Source organism: Vulpes lagopus, chromosome 7 (assembly GCF_018345385.1).
Source record: "Vulpes lagopus strain Blue_001 chromosome 7, ASM1834538v1, whole genome shotgun sequence".
NCBI classification, from domain to species: Eukaryota; Metazoa; Chordata; class Mammalia; order Carnivora; family Canidae; genus Vulpes; species Vulpes lagopus.
Genome location: NC_054830.1, coordinates 130,741,467 through 130,762,224, shown reverse-complemented (window position 1 = coordinate 130,762,224; position 20,758 = coordinate 130,741,467). Strand labels below are relative to the sequence as shown.

The 20,758-nt window shown below is 38.5% G+C and overlaps 1 protein-coding gene and 1 pseudogene across 1 annotated transcript in view; one reads left to right on the top strand and one right to left on the bottom strand.

The window, feature by feature from the left end:
* LOC121496231 (T-cell-specific guanine nucleotide triphosphate-binding protein 2-like) overlaps nucleotides 1–20,758 on the bottom strand; it is a 91,354-nt gene that overhangs the window by 9,875 nt on the left and 60,721 nt on the right. The window contains exon 3 of the mRNA XM_041764607.1: nucleotides 6,527–6,685. The gene's annotated coding sequence lies outside the window, so the exon portion shown is untranslated. The remainder of the gene's footprint in view (nucleotides 1–6,526; nucleotides 6,686–20,758) is intronic.
* LOC121494558 lies at nucleotides 14,884–16,084 on the top strand (annotated as a pseudogene).

Here is a 20,758-nt window from a genome sequence, read left to right as displayed (position 1 = left end):
CTGGAAGTCCTAGCCACAGCAATTAGACAACATAAAGAAATCAAAGGCATCCAAATTGGTAAGAAAGAAGTATAAATTACACTATTTACAGATGAACTGATAATATATACTGAGAGCCCAAAAGATTCCACCAAAAAGATCAGTTATCTTAGAACTGATAAATGAATTCAATAAAGTTATAGAATACAAAACCAATGTACAGAAATCTGTTGCATTACACTACACTTTTAATGAGTAGCATAAAGGGAAATTAGGAAAACAAACATTAATTGCAGCAAAAACAATAAAATATCTAGGGATAAACTTAACTAAAGAGGTGAAAGAGCTGTACTCTGAAAACCATAAAATACTGATAAAAGAAATTCAAGGCAATGGAAAGAAATGGAAAGACACTGCATATTGATGGGTTAGAAGAACAAATATTGTTTAAAATGTCTCTACTACCCAAAGAAATCTACAGATTCAATACAAGCTTTATAAACATGCGAAAAGCATTTTTCACAGAAAGGGAATGAATAATATAAAATTTGTATGGAAACACAAAAGACAAAATTGCCAAAGCATTCTTGAGAAAGGAAAACAACTGGAGGTATCACAATCCCAGACTTGAAGCTATATTACAAACCTGTAGTAATCAAAAATGTATGGTATTGGCATAAAAATAGACACAGAGATGAATGGAACAGTATAAAAAAACCCAGAAATAAACTCACAATTATATGGTCAAGTAATAGTCAACAAAGAAGAAAAGAATATACAATGGGCAAGAGACAGTCTCTTCAACAAATGGTGTTGGGAAAACTGGACAACTTCATGCCAAGAAATGAAACTGGACCACTGTCTTACACCATACACAAAAAATATACTCAAAATGGATGAAAGACCTAAATGTGAAACCTGAAACCATAAAAATCCTAGAAGAGAATCCAGGCAGTAATATCTCTGACATTGGTCATAACAACATTTTTCTAGATAGGTCTCCTGAAGCAAGGGAAACAAAAGCAAAAATAAACTTTTGGAAGCACATCAAAATGAAAAGCTTATGCACAGTAAACTATCGACAAAATTAAAAGACAAACTACTGAATGAGATCAGATACAAATGATATATGTAAGAAAGAGCTCATATCCAAAATACATAAGTAACCGATATAGCTTAAAACTAAAAACAAGGGTACCTGAGTGACTCAGTCAGTTAAATATCCAACTCTTGGTTTCTGCTCAGGTCATGATTTCATGGGTTGTAAAATCGAGCCCCATGTCAGGCTCTGTGCTGAGTGGGGAGTCTGCTTAAAAGATTCTCTCTGTCTGCCCCTCCTTCCCTCAAAATAAATAAACAAATCTTAAAAAACAGAACCCCTCCCCCCCAAAAAAATCCAACTAAAATATAGGCAGAAGACATGAACAGTCATTTCTCTAAAAACATCCAGATGACCAACAGACACATAAAAAAATCCTCATCATCACTTATCATCAGGAAATGTAAATTAAAACCACAATGAGATATCACCTCATGGATATTTCAGAATGGCTAAAATTAAAAACACAAGGAAAAAAGTGTTGGGGAGGATGTATAGGAAAAAGACTCCTGGTATACTGTTGGTGGGAATGCAAACTGGTGTAGCCACTGTAGAAAACAGTATGGAAGATTCCCAAAAAATTAAAAATAGAACTGTATTACCATCCAACTATTACACTAGTGGCTATTTACTCAACAAATAAAAAAAATACTATTTCAAAGGAATACATGCACCCCTGTGTTTATTGCAGCATTACTTACAAAAGCCAAATTATGGAAGCTGCCCAAGTGTCCATCTAGAGATGGATTAAAAAGATTCTATATCTGTATCTATATCTGTATCTATATCTATCTAAATCTATATCATTTATATCTATATCTATCTACTCAATGGAATATTATTCAACCATGAACATAATGAGATATTCCCTTTTGCAAAGACATGATGGGGCAAGACAGTATAATGCTAAGTCATATAAGCCAATCAGTAAAAAACAATAACAACATATGATTTTATTCATATGTGGAATATAAGAAGTAAAACAAATGAGCAAATGGAAAAAAGAAAAAAAAGGAGAGAGACAAATTAAAAAACAGGAGTAGAAACTGATGATTCATCTCTTACATATAACACTCATTAATCATGATAAGAAGTGCCCTCCTTGGAGCTCTAGGATGGCACAGTAGGTTAAGCATCTGACTCCTAATATCATCTCAGGTCTTTAAAACAACTTTATTTTTTTTTATTTATGATAGGCACACAGTGAGAGAGAGAGGCAGAGACATAGGCAGAGGGAGAAGCAGGCTCCATGCACCGGGAGCCCGACGTGGGATTCGATCCCGGGTCTCCAGGATCAGCCCTGGGCCAAAGGCAGGCGCTAAACCACTGCGCCACCCAGGGATCCCCATCTGAAGTCTTGATCAACAGTGTCATGAGTTCAAGCCCCATACTGGGCCCCATTCTGGGCATTAAGCCTACATAAAAAAATTGAAGTTCTCTTCTTCATATCCATCACCCATTTAGCCCACCCCCCACTCATTTCCCTCTTTCAACCCTCAGTTTGTTCTCTATAGCCAAGAGTCTCTATGGTTCGTTTCTCTCTCCCTTTTCCCCCCTTTCCCCAAATCTTTTTGATTATCAAAAAGATAATCACTGAGTTAGATTAGGTAACAGTTTAAGTTAAATTCATTAAATATCTAGGTCATTTCCAGGTGAAATAAAATAACAAAACATTAATTACTAAACATTCGTTTCTCTAATTTTGGGTTCTCTATTACAGGGAAATTAGAGATAAATGTAGGTCTACTGATAACTTTTTTGCCATGTGTATCAGAAGATTGTAGTATAAAAAAGCTCATGTTACCAGAAATGATGAAATGTATTTATGAATTTGCAATCTAAAGAATACTGGTATAACACACAATTAACCAGTGCTTACTACTTACTTTCCCTAGAAATTAAAGTTTCTAAGGGTTAAGAACTCTAGTTAATGTTTGTGGTTAAAGCAACTAAAAATTCAAAAAGGAAACATCCCTGAATGAAGAAGAATAGAACATGTGCTTTTGGAAAGAAAAAAAGAGGAAGAACAAGTTGTAGAAAGACTGTAAAAAAGAAATCTTAGGAAAGGATTTTTTTTTACAATCAGGAATGACTCACATTGGAAAGAATATGTTCTTTTTTTATTTCTTTTTATTGGAGTTCAATTTGTGGAAAGAATATGTTATAATACAAAAGTAAGCTGGTGCAAAATTAGAATTTGGTTTTCTATCTGTTGAGAGGACAAAGTCTTTGTTTTTAAATTTGATCTAGTTTTGGTAATAGATTGTAAAAGTTTCGGGGATCCCTTGGTGGCTCAGGGATTTAGTGCCTGCCTTCAGCCCAGGGCGTGATCCTGGAGTCCTTGGGGTTGAATCCCACGTTGGACTCCCTTCATGGAGCTTGTTTCTCCCTCTGCCTGTGTCTCTGCCTCTTTCTCTGTGTTTCTTGTGAATAAATAAATAAAATATTAAAAAAATATTGTAAAAGTTCCTTTACTATTTAGGTTATACTCCTAGAAAACAAAACACATGTGAAATTACTGGAAATTTAATATGTCCTAGTCTAATGTTACCACTTGTAATTATTCTTTTACCTTCTGAAATTGCTATCATCAAAACTGAGGCCACAAAAAAGGACTACCCCAGAGTATCAGGAAATGCCCCAGGTGACTTTCATGCAAAGGCAGCTAGCAAAAGAATTTATAAAGATTGTGGCACATGTGGACAAAATCCATTCTGCTGCTGCAAAAATGTCTCTTCATTGTGAGATGTTTGCCATTCTGATGCTAAAGTAACATGGCAACCCTCTGCTTCTGAATCAGAAAAAAATGCTTTGCCATCAGAGGCCTCACACCTATTCTCTCTGGACCTTGAGCACTTGAAGATTGTTTTTATATATTCTTGATGTTGTCTGTATGTTTTTCACATATGTTGAAGATTTCTCCTGCTGGAAGGCTGATGACCTCACAGTGACACAGAATCTGTTAGAAAATGTGTTTCCCACTTGCAATTTAGCTTCTACAATCTTCAGTGATTGAGGCAGTCATTTCATTGGACAAATCATGCCAGCTTTAACAACCTTGCAAACTTCTGAGAATCATCACTGGCCTTATCACCCTCAATCTATCAGGCAAGATTAAAAGAAGTAACTGGATCCTTATACTTAAAAACTTTAAATTATACTTCCTTGCCCTAAAGTGTTGCCTTTGGACTTGCTGTTTGCAGTACCCCCTTCAGATATGTAAACTCACCTCACACAACATAATCACTGGCAAACCAATGTCTATTGGTATACAACTTTCTGCTGATCCCTTGTATCATGCTAGTATGACCAACTATGGCAAAGTCTCTCATGTTTTACCATTAAGCCTATTATCAGCAGCTTAAAGATGTCTCCCCAGATCCCAATTCAAAGGGTCCTGTTGGCCATAGTCTAGAGCATGGTGACTGGGTATTCTGGAATTGTCATTTTGAACTCCATTGAAAGGAATTGTACCAAGTGCTCCCAACCACTGACATTCCTAGAATACTAGAAGGTGTTGAATCTTGAGTACATATTTCACTGCTAAGGAAGGCTTTATCTTACACCTGTTGTACAGATACTAGAAATCTCTAAATCAATTGAATAGGAAGATAAGTAGCTGACATTGATTGAGGTTGACTGCTTTCATCCAAGACAATAGATCAAGTCTTCAGACTAACAAAAGTGAAACTCTTTCTCCATCTTTTTCTCTCCTTTACTCTGGCAGAGTCCTAGAAAAATAATACCCTTAGCTATATGTCCCAGCTCAGAAGGGGGAGTAAACTCCAGAATTTAAAACAACCTTTTACTTTAAGCTAAAAGAAAATTTAATTATGTTCATAATTTTTTTTTTCAAGCAAATAAAGACATCTCATTGGTTGACTCCCCTGGATTTATATCATTGAGTTAAAAAAGGCCAATCAGGAGATATTCATGACATAGGATTTGTTTCCTTTGGTGGAGCCAGGCTTCTCTAGTTAACAGTAAATATACACAATAATTTGATCCAGAAACTTCCCTTAATTCCTAAAGATACTGCAGAATGCATTGTTAAGGCAGGAGCTGCCCCACAAAGATCCTTAGACTCTCTGGCCAAAGACTCTCTTGACAATAAAATATCCCCTGATTATCTTTTAGCCTAGCAAGAGTTGTCTATACTGTGACCAACACCTCCAGGTGCATCCAGATTAATACGTCTGGGGAAGTTGAAACACAACTACATAAGATAAGCCACTTGGCTTAAAAAGATGACTTCTTCAATGGGGTCTTTCTTTGACTTATTTGATTTTGAGTGCTTGGGTCTTGGGTACCATGGCTTCAATGTGCACTCCAACCATTGAAAATTATCCTGTTTATAAAAATAATAATAATTTGCCTGGTATACTGTATGCTCTTAAAATTTTTTAATGCATGTTCACTAATATCAGACTTCAAAACAAGTAATCTTCCTGAGATTGAAACACCAGAAAAATTAGGCAGAGGATAGCAGATACCAAAATTGTGAACCTGAAGTTATCATCTGTGAATGTTATAGAGATTAAGCAAAAACATCATGACATGTGAATATCACACAAAGGAGCAATAAAAGCTGCAACACTAAACAGTAGCTGAAAGTGGCACCAATGCCTTACATTTTGATCACATCTCTAAGTTAAGCAGAGTCAGATCAAAATAGGGGAACTGTGAAAATGAAGTAGCATAGGGTCACAGGGTGACAGGGCCATAGGAGCCACTTAAGGCCTTGACTTAATAAACCAAAATCTAATACTTGACCTAACTATAGTTTCACTCCCCCAGCAATGCATATGTTAACCAGTGAACATAGGTATTTCCAGGTTAACACTAGGGAATTTGCTAATAGACCATTGCCCTTAAACTTAGGAGAGCAATTCTGACTAAAACAATGGATTCTTTGCTAATAATTTTTCTTTTTCCTGTCTTCTCTTCCTTTATAAATATTTCCTCTCTTACAGCTCAGTAGAATCCTTTGTATTTGGTAGATAAGATGCTGACTAATTTGTGAATCATTTAATAAAGCCAATCATTGTTTAAAATTTATTGATTTGAATTTTATTTTTTAACAGATAATATGCATTGTCTCCCCAGGGAAAAGTATTTTGGTGTGAGATGGGGGATGTCGGATGGCAGAAGCTCTTAGGGAAAGCCCCTATGCACTGACACCCCTGACATTCACATGATCCTTCTGCAGCTCACAGGAATAAAATTTGTTAACTGCCCTCTGAAGATGTCCCAAATAGTTAAGTGCTCTACTTGGCTGAAACCATCCACCTTCTCTTCCTTTAAAAATATTTCCTCAGACATTCTGTGCCTCAGATTTTAAGTCCACAGCATCCAAAATGGAGCATCCAGGCTCTCCCAACGTTAGACGTACAGATCTGTAATTCTATTTTTAGACCCATACTCAATCCAAAGTGGTTTATTGCTTACCAGCTCCTGAAAAAAAGGAGTTGAGCTCTGAATGTGTCCCCTGGCAGGGCAGGAAATGCAGAGCCTGGATGAAGTGCTCCCTGCAGCCCAGGGCAGAAACACTCCTCTGCACAGACTGGCCTCGCACTGGAACAGGTCCTGTGTGGTGCGATAGTCCCTCTGCAGATTAAAAAGCCAACTGTGACTTGAAATGTCTAAATCGTGTGTGAGGAGCTGGCAGGATTTAAATAATGTCTGGCCTTTCCTCCACCCCCACAGGAATTTGGCCAATAGTAAAGAGGCAGCCAGCACATTGTAGAGCCCTGCATTTCCAGGAACAGAAAGTGAAATAAAAGTTCAGTAGGCTTATTTTCTGAGAAACACAGCCATTGCCAGAAAGTGAAACTGAAAGACACCATGGCTATTTATTTTGTATGCTTTGGGCATCATGAGTAAGAGTTGGACACAGGGACCCCAGCAGGAGGCTTCTCAGTGACCCCAAAAGGACACTCCAACCAGGCCCCAGGCTTCAGACAGAAATTGAATCCAGAATCAGAGAACACAGACCTGAGTTTTGGAAAAACGACACTCATGGCCCCCCTGTTAACCTTGAACAGCCCAAATTCTATGGAGAGTGAAGTCGAATAAAGAGTGTATCTCGTCTTTCCCCTGGTTCCTGGCACAGAGCTTCAGAAAATATGGGAATTTCCCAAGTTTACTTTGTTATGCTTATTCTTGAACAAAAGATTCACAGCAACTATATTTTGGTTTTGAAAAAGAAAAAAGAAAACTTTACTTTTATTATAGAAACCTAATAGAAACAGAAGAGGAAAGGAATCTACACATAGATTGAGGTAATAGTAGGCAATAAATAGGAATGCGGCAAAGTTACATCAAATTGGATACATCTGGGGAAGCCCCAGGGAAACAGCCATGTTAGAGTTCTGATTGAGGGGCTTGGCAGAATGTGCTCCCTCAGGTGAGCCTTCCAACTGACTGTCCCCATAAGGGCCATATTTATAGGGCAAATGACAGTGTTTGAAATTAAACATTTGTTTGCCTAGGTGCAGTTTATAGGGAGCTGCATTTCCATGTCATTTTGTTCCTATATTTTCTTTCTTTTTTATTATTTAAATTGAATTAACCAACATGGAATACATCATTAGTTTCAGATTTAGTGTTCAATAATTTATCAGTTGTGTATAACACCCAGTGCTCATCCTATCATGTGCCCTCCTTAATGCCCATCACCCAATTAATCCATTCCCCTACCTACCTTCCCTCCAGCAACCTTCAGTTTGTTTCCTATAGTTAATAGTCTCTAATGCTTTTTTCTCCCTCTCTGATGACTATGTTTCTATATTTTCAAGGAGCCTGGAGTATGTGTGCTTATCTCCTCTCCTGGATTTCATTCCACGTGGCCTGGCCAGCCTGCAGTAGGAGGGCATGTAAGACCAGATTTGTAGCTCTTGGTGTCCAGAACAGAATGGTCAGTTCTGTCCTGGAGGACAAATAATCTATTTTAAATAACAAGGTTCCCATGATTATTTACATAGCATGAGTTTCACAAACAACATTTCTTAGTTTGCTTGCAAGTCCCGGTTGGTTATGCAGGACAAATCACAGAGAGACATCTATCCACATAACAATGAAGTGATTGCTGGCAGGATCCTAGGTAGCTTCAGGTTAGTGGCTGGCCACCAGAAAGACCAACCATGTGAACAGACGGTGGGACTTTGGGCCAGTTGGACCTCTGGGAAGGCAAAGGAGAGTGGGGAATGAGTTCAATCAAGTGGCTAATGATGTCTATGTAATGGAACTCCCATTAAAACTCTGAACGCCAAGGGTCAGCAGGATTCTTGGTTGATGTTTGCATTGATGTTCTGGGAGGGTGCACATACTGGCTCAATGAAGAGAGGCATGGAAGCTGTGTATTCCCTCCCATATGTCAGCCTTTGTGTCTTCTTTTTAAATAAAACTGTATGTGTAAGTATAAAATTCTCCCAACTCATGTGAATCATTCTAATCAATTAGCAAGCCTGAGGGGGTTATAAGACCCTTCTAATTCATAGACAGTTGGGGTCCAGATGACCTGGGAATTCCCCCAAGTGCAGCTGGTGACTGAAGTGAGGGTAGTCTTCTCAAGGACTGAGCCCTGAAACCTGTGGAGTCCTTGCTAACTCTGGGTGGTCAGGGCAGGAAATAAAAGTATACCCAGTCAGGGTGGAAACTGAATAAGGAGTAGACCTATATCATTTGTAGTGATATTTTGGCTTTAATTTTTCTTTTATTATTTGTTGAATAGAAATCCTCTATATAGTTTATAATTCAAGGGCTATATACATATACAATAATAATTCCCTTCACATGCAATGACCATTCAAGTGTCTGTACCAGAGGGATCATGTCATCTTAGCAGGTCTATTTAATGAACCTATGAGCAAAGATGCACAACTATTTTCACCTTTTACAAAATGGCAGCATTTTCTACACAGTGTTCTGCACCGTGGGCTCTTCATTTGCTATTTGGTAATTGTTCTAGATAAGCACACACAAAACTCCTCCCATTTTCTTTAAGATTTTATTTATTTATTCGTGAGAGACACAGAGAGAGGCAGAGGGAAAAGCAGGCTCCATGCAGGGATCCTGATGTGGGACTTGATCCCAGCACTCCGGGATCACACCCTGACCTGAAGGCAGAAACTCAACTGCTGAGCCACCCAGTCGTCACCAAACTCCTCCCATTAAAATTATTTTTACTAACGTATTTTCAAACAAACATCTATTTTACTGACAAGTAGATCAAGAAATAAAATCTATGTGAACTATGGCTCAATAAAACTATCATTTTAAGAAAAGAGAAAAAAGAAATGGGAGTTACCATCAGCCTAGTAAATTCTTGTGATCCCTGCAAATAGCAACTCCCTCCTCCAGCCTGGAGTTTATCCCCCTATACACGGGTTTTTGATTGAAGAATAATCAACATAAAACTTTATCTTAGTTTTGAGTGCACAACACATTGATTCAACAACTCTATACATTACTCAAAGTTCTCCACAGTTAAGTGCAGTCACCATCTGTCACCATCCAACATTGTTACAATATTATTGACTACATCTCATATTTTGTACTATTCATCTTTATGACTTAGTTATTTTATAACTGGAGTCTGTACCTCTTAATCTTCCTTTATATATTTTGTCTTTCCCCCCATTTACCTCCCTTCTGGCAACTACCAGTTTGTTCTCTGTATTTAAGTCTGTTTTATTGTTGTTTGTTTAGATTCTGCATATAAGTACAATTATGTAGTTTTTTAGCTTTTTCTTTCTTATTCAACTTTGTATAATATCTCCTAAGCCATCCATATTGTCACAAATGACAAGCTTTTTTATGGCTGAATAATATTCTTTTGTACATATTTATATACCATACCTTCTGTATCTATTAATCTATCAATGCACACTTGCATTGCTTCCGTATCTTGACTGTTGTAAATAATGCTGCAATAAACATAGAAGCACAGATATCATTTTGAATTAATGTTTTTTCTTTGGGTAAATGCTGAGTAGTGGAATTACTAGATTATATGGTTTATCTATTCTTAATCTTTTGAGGAATCTCCACAATGGTTGCACAATTGTTTCCTTCCTTCCACATCCTCACCAAAACCTTGTTATTTTTTTATCTTTTTAATGCTAGCCATTCTGACTGGTGTGAAATATCTCACTGTGGTTTTGATTTGCATTTCCCTGATAATTAGTGATGTTGATCATCTTTTCATACCTGCTAATCATTTGTATGCTTTTGGTTTGTTTTGTTGTTGCTTTTGGACAGGAGTAATGTCTAATCAGGTCCTCTGCCAATTTTTAAATCAGATTTTTTTCTTTGGTGTTGAGTCGCATAAGTTCTTTATATATTGTCTATATTAATCCCTTATCAAATATATTATTGGCAAATATATTCTCCCATTTACTAGGTTTCCTTACATTTTATTTATAGTTTCCTTTCTTATGCTAAACCTTTTAATTTTGTTGTAGTCACAGTAGTTTTTGCTTTTGTTGGTTCTGCTTGTAGAGACATATTCACAAGTATGTTGCTGAGGGAGATATCCAAGAGATTACTGCATTCTTTTTAGTATTTTTATGCTTTCAAGTCTCATGTTTAGGTTTTTAAAACTCATTTTGAGTTTATTTTCATATATATTGTAAAAAGTGATCCAGATTCATTCTTTTACATGTAGCTGTCCAGCTTTCCTAGAAACACTTGTTGAATAAACTGCTTTTATTCCTTTGCATATTCTTGCTTCCTTTGTTGTACACTAATGGATCATATAAGCATGGGTTTATTTCTGGGCTTTCAATTCTGTTACATTGATCTTTTGTAGATTTTTGTGCCAGTACCATATGGTTTTATTTATTTATTTATAGTGCACACATGAGTAAGGGGAGGGGCAGAGGGAGAGGGAGAGAGAGAATCTCAAGCAGGCTCCACATTAAGCACAGAGTCCAATGCAGGGCTCAATCTAATAACCATGAGATCATGACCTGTACCTGAATCAAGAGTGGGACACTTAACCAACTGAGCCATTTAGGTGCCCCCAAGACCACAGTTTTAATTACTAACCCTTTGTAATATAACTTGAAATCTGGAATTGTGATACCTCCAGCTTTGTTTTTCTAGCATTGCTTGTCTATCTGGGGTCTTTTGTGGCTCCATACATAGTTTTGATTGCTTGTTCCCTTTGTGAAAAATGTTGTTATTTTAATAGATATTTTATTAATATTATGCATTGTGTGAACATTTTTAATAGTGCTTGTTCTTCTTTTTTTTTTTTTTTAGTGCTTGTTCTTCTAATGCATGAGCATGAAATATCTTTCCATTTGTGTCATTTTTTGAGATTTTTCTTCCTTCTTGAGGTAGACCGGTTCTTATATAAATTTAAGTCTTAGAACTGTTTTTGCTGCATTCCAAAGACTTTAAACCATTATGTATTCACTTTCATTTGTCTTCATGTATCTTTGATTTCTTAGCTGACCACTTCATGTTATTTGTCCTCTCTGTATGTGTGCTCTCTCCACATTTTTTCTTGTTGATTTCTAGTTTCTTAGCAATGTGGTCCAAAAAGGTGCATGGTATGATTTCAATCTTTTCAAATTTGTGGAGGTTTGATTTGTGGTCTAACATGTAATCTATTCTGGAGAATATTCCATGTGCATTTGAAAACAATGTATATTGTGATGTTTTAAGATGGAATGTTTTGAATATATTGGTTAAATTATCCATTCCAATGTGTCATTCAAAGCCATGGTTTCCTTGTTGATATTATGTTTTGATGATATGTCTATTGATGTAAATGGGGTGTTAAAGTCCCTACTATTATTTTATTACTATTGATTACTTCCTTTATGTTTGTTTCCAGCTCCTCTATGTATTTGGATGCTGCCATGTTAAGTACATAAATATTAATAATTGTTATATCTCCTTGTTGAATTCTTTTGTTTATGATTATATAATGTTCTTCTTTGTTTCTTCTTACAGTCTTTATCTTAAAGTCTATTTTATGGATTCTCTCATACCATATATTATAAAGGAAAGGAGGGGAACTGAGTGGGAAAAATTAGAGAGGGAGACAAACCATGAGAGACTCCTAGTTCTTGGAAACAAACACAGAGTTGTGAAAGGGGAGGTGGGTCAGGGGATGGGATAACTGGATGATGGGCACTATGAAAAAGGGCTTTATGGAATGAACTGGGTATTATACTATATGTTGGCAAATTGAACTCCAATAAAAAGAAATTTAAAAAAACAAATAAAGGGATCCCTGGGTGGTGCAGCGGTTTGGCGCCTGCCTTTGGCCCGGGGCCCGATCCTGGAGACCCGGGATCGAATCCCACGTCGGGCTCCCGGTGCATGGAGCCTGCTTCTCCCTCTGCCTGTGTCTCTGCCTCTCTCTCTCTCTGTGACTATCATAAATAAATAAAAAAAATTTAAAAAAAAAACAAAAAAAAAACAAATAAAACAAAACAAAACAGAACCGAAGAAGATAAAACTAATTCAAAGAAAGAGATCAGATTGAAGTAACCAGAATGGGGGTTGAGGGAATAGTGTAAAGGTACAAACTTTCAGTTTAAGAGAAAGAAGTAATAGTGATTTACAGTACAATATGGTGAATACTGTTACTACTGCCTTATTGTGTATCTGAGAGGTGTCAAAAGAGTAAATCTTGAGCGTTCTCATCACAAGGAAAATAATTTGCTTTCTTTTTTGTTTACTTTGTTTTTGTATCTATAAGAGATGATGGTGATTAATCAAACTTCTTCTGGTAATCATGTCACAATGTAGGAATGTAAAATCATTATGCTGTTTATCTTCAACATACACAGTGTTCTATGTCAATTACCTCAATAAAACTGGGGCAAACATTAAAAAGGGGAGGGGGACCCTTTAAAAGAAAGAGGAATCCCAAAGAAATAATCCACAAAAACAGGGACTGAATAGATATTACAATGACACTAAATTCGTATCTTACAATAATTACTCTGAACGTGAATGGGCTAAATGATCCCATCAAAAGACGGAGTGTTTCAGACTGGATAAAAAAGCAAGACCCATCTATTTGCTGTCTAAAAGAGACTCATTTTAGACGGAAGGACACCTACAGCCTCAAAATGAAAGGTTGGAAAATCATTTACCTTTCAAACAGTCCTCAAGGGAAAGTTGGAGTAGCAATCCTCATATCATATAAATTAAGGCTTATCCCCAAGACTGTAGTAAGAGATGAAGAGGGAAACTATATCATACTTAAGGGAACTATCCAACAAGAACACGTAACAATCATGAATATTTATGTGGGGGATGACAAGTATAACAATCAATTAATAAGCAAAGTAAAGACATACTTAGATAATAATACACTAATAGTAGGAGACTTCAACACGACACTTTCTGCAAATGACAGATATTCTAAGCACAACATCAACAAAGAAACAAGGGCTTTAAATGATACACTGGACCAGATGGATTTCACAGATAAAAATACAGAACTTTGCATCCAAACACAACTGAATACACATTCTTCTCAAGTGCACATGGAACTTTGTTCAGAATAAACGACATACTGGGTCACAAATCAGGTCTCATCTGATACCAAAAGATTGGGATTCTCTTCTGTGTATTTTCAGGCCACAATGCTTTGAAACTAGAACTCAATCACAGGAAGAAATTTGGAAGAAACTCAAACCTGTGGAGGTTAAAGAGCATCTTACTAAAAGATGAGTGGATCAATCAGGAAATTACAGAAAAATTAAAAGTATTCATGGAAGCTAATGAAAATGAAGATACAGGGATCCCTGGGTGGTGCAGTGGTTTGGCACCTGCCTTTGGCCCAGGGCGCGATCCTGGAGACCTGGGATTGAATCCCATGTCAGGTTCCCGGTGCATGGAGCCTGCTTCTCCCTCTGCTATGTCTTTGCCTCTCTCTCTCTCTCTCTCTCTCTCTGTGTGTGACTATCACAAATAAAAAAAATTTAAAAAAGGAAATGAAGATACAACTGTTCAAAATCTTTGAGATACAGCGAAAGCAAAAGCATTCCTAAGAAGGAAATACATCACAATACAAGCATCCTTCAAAAAACTGGAAAAAACTCAAATACACAAACTAGCCTTGGACCTAAAGGAATTGGGGAAATAACAGCAAATAAAACATACACCAAGCAGAAGTAGAAAGATAATAAAGATCCAAGCAGAAATCAATGAAATAGAGACCAGACGAACGGTGGAACAAATCAACACCACCAGGAGTTGGTTCTTTGAAAGAATTAATAAGATAGATAAACCATTAGCCAGCCCTATGAAAAAGAAAAAAGACTCAAATTAATAAAATCACGAATGAAAAAGGAGAGATCACAACCAATATGAAGGAAATACAAACAATTAAAAAAACATATTATGAGCAGCTATATGCCAATGAATTAGGCAATCTAGAAGAAATGGATGCATTTCTGGAAAACCACAAATTACCAAAACTGGAACAGGAAGAAACAGAAAACCTGAACAGGCCAATAACCAGGGAGGAAATTGAAGCAGTCATCAGAAACATCCCAAGACAAAAGTCCAGGGCTAGATGGCTTCCCAGGGGAATCCTATCAAATGTTTAAAGAAGAAATCATACCTATTCTACTAAGCTGTTGGGAAAGATAGAAAGAGATGGAGTACTTCCAAATCGTTCTATGAGGCCAGCATCACCTTTATTCCAAAACCAGACAAAGACTCCACCAAAAAGGAGAATTATAGACCAATATCCCTGATGAACACAGATGCAACAATTCTCAACAAGATACTCGCCAATAGGATCCAACAGCACATTAAGATCATTCTCCATGGGCTGTTCGCCTGCGCCGGGCCGGAGCTGCCGCCGGACCGACTGCCCCTTCCCTGCCGGGCCACCCCCGCCGCCGCCGCCGCCGCCGCCGCACCCCCCTCCCACAGCCACACCGCGCTGAGGCTCCACGTCCCGCCGACAAGGATGCCCGACCTCAGCGGCCTCCACAACCCCAGGGCCAGGGTGCGGACCCCGAGCTCTAGCGGAGCTGCGCTTCCCGCTGGACGTCATCCAGACCCGCGTGGACAACCCGGGCCACCCCTGTATCATGACCGTGAGATGGCAGCAGGCGACCAAGAGTCCTAGGACGCATTCAAGGAGCTCTTTGACCCCATCATCGAGGACCGGCACGGTGGCTACAGCCCAGCAACGAGCACAAGACCGACCTCAACCCCGACAACCTGCAGGGCGGCGACGACCCGGACCCCAACCATGTGCTGAGCTCGCGGGTGCGCACAGGCCGCGGGTCCGCTGCTCCTGCCTCCCCCCGCACTGCGGCCACGGGGAGCGCCCTGCCCTCGAGCAGCTCGCGGGGGAGACTCTGTCGAGCCTGGCCTGCGACCCGGCCGGCGGTACCAGGCGCTCAAGAGCATGACCGAGGCGGAGCAGCAGCAGCTCATCCACGACCACTTCCTCTTCGATAAGCCCGTGTCGCCCCTGCTCCTGGCCTCGGGCATGGCCCGCGACTGGCTGCACGCCTGCAGCATCTGGCACAGTGACAAGAAGACCCTCCTAGTGTGGATCAACGAGGAAGACCACCTGCGGGTCATCTCCATCAGAAAGGGGGCAACAGGAAGGAGGCGTTAACTCGGTTTTGCAACGGCTTCACCCAGATTGAAACACTTTTCAAGTCAAAGAATTACGAATTCGTGGAACCCTCACCTGGGCTACATCCTCACCTGCCCATCCAACCTGGGCCCAGGCCTGCGGGCAGGTGTGCACATCAAGTTGCCCCACCTGGGCAAGCATGAGAAGTTCTGGAGGCGCTCAAGTGGCTGTGGCTTCAGAAACGAGGCACAGGCGGTGTGGACACAGCTGCTGTGGGTGGCATCTTTGATGTCTCCAACGCAGACCACCTGGGCTTCTCAGAGGTGAAGCTGGTACAGATGGTGGTGGATGGTTTGAAGCTGCTTATCAAGATGGAGCAGCAGCTGGAGCAGGGCCAGGCCATTGATGACCTCGTGCCTGCCCAGAAGTGAGGCCCCAGCCCGCATCTGCCACCACCACCAACCCCACTGCTTCCTAACTTATTCCCTGGGCAGTGCCCGCCATGCACCCCGCTGATGTTCGCCACTTAGTGGCTGAGCCCTTAGCCTAGCTGTAGAGACTTCTGTCACCCTTGGGAGAGTTTATTTTTATGATGACTAAGATGTTGCTGATGCTGAAATAAACTAGGATTTTGGCTTGAAAAAAAAAAAAAAGATTATTCACCGTGACCAAGTGGGATTTATCCCTGGGATGCAAGGCTCGTTCAACACTTATAAAGCAATTAATGTGATAGATCATATCATCAAGAGAAAAAACATGAACCATATGATGCTCTCAATAGATGCAGAGAAAGGATTTGACAAAATACAGCATCCATTCCTGATCAAAACTCTTCAGAGCGTAGGGATAGAGGGAACATTCCTCGACATCTTAAAAGCCATCTACGAAAAGCCTTCATTAAATATCATTCTCAATGGGGAAACACTTGGAGTCTTTCCCCTAAGATCAGGAACACGACAGGGATGTCCACTCTCACCACTGCTGTTCAACATAGTACTGGAAGTCCTAGCCTCAGCAATCAGACAACAAAAAGACATTAAAGGCATTCAAATTGGCAAAGAAGAAGTCACATTCTCCCTCTTCGCTGGTGACATGATACTGTACATAGAAAACCCAAAAGCCTCCACCCCAAGATTGCTAGAACTCATACAGCAATTTGGCAGCGTGGTAGGATACAAAATCAATGCCCAGAAATCAGTGGCATTTCTATACACTAACAATGAGACTGAAGAAAGAGAAATGAAGGAGTCAATCCCATTTACAATTGCACCCAAAAGCAGAAGATACCTAGGAATAAACCTAACCAAAGAGGTAAAGGATCTATACCCTAAAAACTATAGAACACTTCTGAAAGAAATTGAGGAAGACACAAAGAGATGGAAAAATATTCCACACTCATGGATTGGCAGAATTAATTTTGTGAAAATGTCAATGTTACCCAGGGCAATTTACACGTTTAATGCAATCCCTATCAAAATACAATGGACTTTCTTCAGAGAGTTAGAACAAATTATTTTAAGATTTGTGTGGAATCAGGAAAAACCCTGAATAGCCATGGGAATATTGAAAAAGAAAACCATATCTGGGGGCATCACAATGCCTCCGAAAGATGAATGGATAAAGAAGATGTGGTTTATGTATACAATGGAATATTACTTCATCAAAATAAAAATCAAAATAAAAAGTCTGCACAGCAAAATAAATAGTCAACAGAACTAAAAGACTACAGAATGGGAGAAGATATTTGCAAATGACATATCAGATAAAGGGCTGGTGTCCAAGATCTATAAAGAACTTATGAAACTCAACAGCAAAGAACCAAACAATCCAATCATGAAATGGGCAAAAGACATGAACAGAAATCTCACAGAGGAAGATATAGACACGGCCAACAAGCACATGAGAAAATGCTCCGCATCACTGGCCATCAGGGAAATACAAATCAAAACCACAATGAGATACCACCTCACACCAGTAAGAATGGGGAAAATTAACAAGACAGGAAACAACAAATGTTGGAGAGGATGTGGAGAAAGGGAAACCCTCCTGCACTGTTGGTGGGAATGTGAACTGGTGCAGCCACACTGGAAAACTGTGTGGAGGTTCCTCAAAAAGTTAAAAATAGAACTGCCCTACGACCCAGCAATTGCACTGCTGGGGATTGTCTCCAAAGATACAGATGAGTGAAAACCTGAGACACCTGCACCCCATTATTTATAGTATCAATGTGCACAATAACCAAACTGTGGAAGGAGCATCGGTGTCCATCCAAAGATGAATGATTGGGATCCCTGGGTGGCGCAGCGGTTTAGCGCCTGCCTTTGGCCCAGGGCGCGATCGTGGAGACCCGGGATCGAATCCCACGTTGGGCTCCCGGTGCATGGAGCCTGCTTCTCCCTCTGCCTATGTCTCTGCCTCTCTCTCTCTGTGTGACTATCATAAATGAATAAAAATTTTTTAAAAAATTGCCAAAGATGAATGATTAAAGAAGATGTCATATATATATACACACAATGGAATATTACTCAGCCATTAGAAATGACAGATACCCACCATTTGCTTCAGCATGGATGGAACTGGAGGGTATTATGCTGAGTGAAGTAAGTCAATCAGAGAATGAGAATCAGCATATGGTTTCACTCATACAGTGAATATCAAAAACAATGAACAGTATCGTAGGGTAAAGGAGAGAAAATTTGGGAAAAATCAGAGAGGGTGACAAAACATGAGAGACTCCTAACTCTGGGAAATGAGCAAGGGGTAGTGGAAGGGGAAGTGGGCAGAGGAATGGGGTGACTGGGTGACAGGCAAGAAGGGGAGCACTTGATGGGATCAGCACTGAGTGTTATACTATGTTGGCAAATTGAACTCCAATAAAAGAATATACAAAAAGAAATCAGTTTTTTAAAAATAAATATATAAGTTTTCAAAAAAAAAAAAAAAAACCCCAGCATATCAAAAGGTTCCATACATTAGGATCAAGTGGGATTTATCCCTGGATGCAAGCATAATTTCAAACAAACAAATTAATGTGTATAATATGCCACATAAACAGTATAAAGTTTTATAAACTTGTGGTCATCTCAGTTTAAGCAAAAAAAGTATTTGACAGAGTGTAATGTCTTCTCAGGATAAAAATGTTCAACACATTGTGTATAGAATGAGGGGAACTCAATACAGTAAAAGCCGTATAGCACAAGCCACAGCTTACATTATACTCAACAATGAAAATCAGAAATCTTTTCCTCTAAAATCAGGGACAAGATAAGGATGCTTACTCATACCAGTTTTATTCAAAATAGTACTGGCAGTTCTGGCCATAGCAATCAGGCTAGAAGAAGCTATATATGGCAACCAAATCACAAAGAAAGAAGTAAACCCTAAGGATTCCAGCAAAATGAGTAGAACTAATAACAGATTTAAGAGTTTCAGGAGATAAAATGATTATACAAGAATCTGCTGCATTTTAGTATACAAAAATGAATTAGCTGAAATACAAATTAAGAACATAATCCCAATTAAACTGTATCAAAAAAATAAAATACCATCCTTAGAGGAATGAAGTGAGAAAGAAAATACATACACACGCACACTGCAATATTACTCAGCCACTAACAAGGATACAGTCTTGACATTTGAATCAACATGGATAGATCTAAAGGGTAAAAGGCTAAATAAAAGAAGTCAGAGAAAGACAAATATCATACATTTTTACTCATATGTAGAATTAAACAAACAAAAAAAGAAGATTAAAAAAGATCTCTTTTTATTTTAAATTTTGGGTAGTTAACATACAATGCATTATTGGTTTCTGGAATAGAATTAAGTGATTCATAACTTACATACAACACCCAAGGCTTATCATAACAAGTGGCCTTCTTAATACCCATCACATATCTAGCCCATCCCCCCCACTTCCCTCCATAAACCCATTTGTCTCTGTGGTTAAGAGTCCAGAAAGGGAGACTCTTAAACACAGAAAAAAGAAAACTTTTGGTTACCAGAGGGAAGGTTAGTATAGTGATTGTAAAATAGATAAAGAGGATAGAAGGCCACTTATGGTGAACTGTGCTAAGTAATGTATAGAATTGTTGCCTCATTATATAGTTCACCTGAAACTAATATAACACTCTATGTTAGTAATACCTCAATAAAAATATACATCTGTAACAATAGAAAAAGGTATTTAGTTGCATTTGAAGGAAAAATAAAATAATAAATTACCTAGCAATACATTTAACCAAAAAGGTAGAAGACACGTGCGCTGAAAACTCTAAGACGACGATGTAAGAAGAAGAAGAAGACACAAACATAAGATAATCTGTGTTCATGGAGTGGAAGAATTGATATTGTTAAAATGAATTGATAATGTTAAAATGTCCATACTACCTAAAGCAATGTACAGGTTCGATTCAATCCCTGCATTTTTCACAGAACCAAAACAAATGATTCTAAGATTTGTATGGAACCAAAAAAGAACCTGAATAGTCAAAACAATCTTGACAAAGAACAAACTAGAGGCATTACACTTTCATATTTCAAACTGTATTACAAAGCTATAGTAATCAACACAGTATGGTGCTGGCATGACAGACATGTAGACCTATGGAACATAATACATTATTCAGAAATAACCCAAGAACATATGGTCAATTGATTTATGATAGAGGATTCAAGAATATACAATGGGGTAAGGATGATCTCTTTATGAGATGGTGTTGGCTAAACAGGACAGCCACATGCAAATGAATGGAAGTAGACTATTATCTTTTACCATTCACAAAACTAACTCCAAATGGACTTGACTTCAAGACTTAACACACACACACACACACACACACACAAAGACTTCACACCATAAAATCTCTAGAAGAAAATGTGTGATAAGCCCTTTGATGTCAATCTTGACCATGATTTTTTTTGTATTTGAATCCAAAAACAAGGCAACAAAAGGAACAATAAATAGGATTATATCAAGTTAAAAAGCACCTGCACAGCAAAAAAAAAAAAAAAAATCAACAAAATGAGAAAGCAACTTACTGTATGGGTGAAAATATTCATAAATCATATGTGATAAAGTTAACACCCAAAATATATTTTTAAAA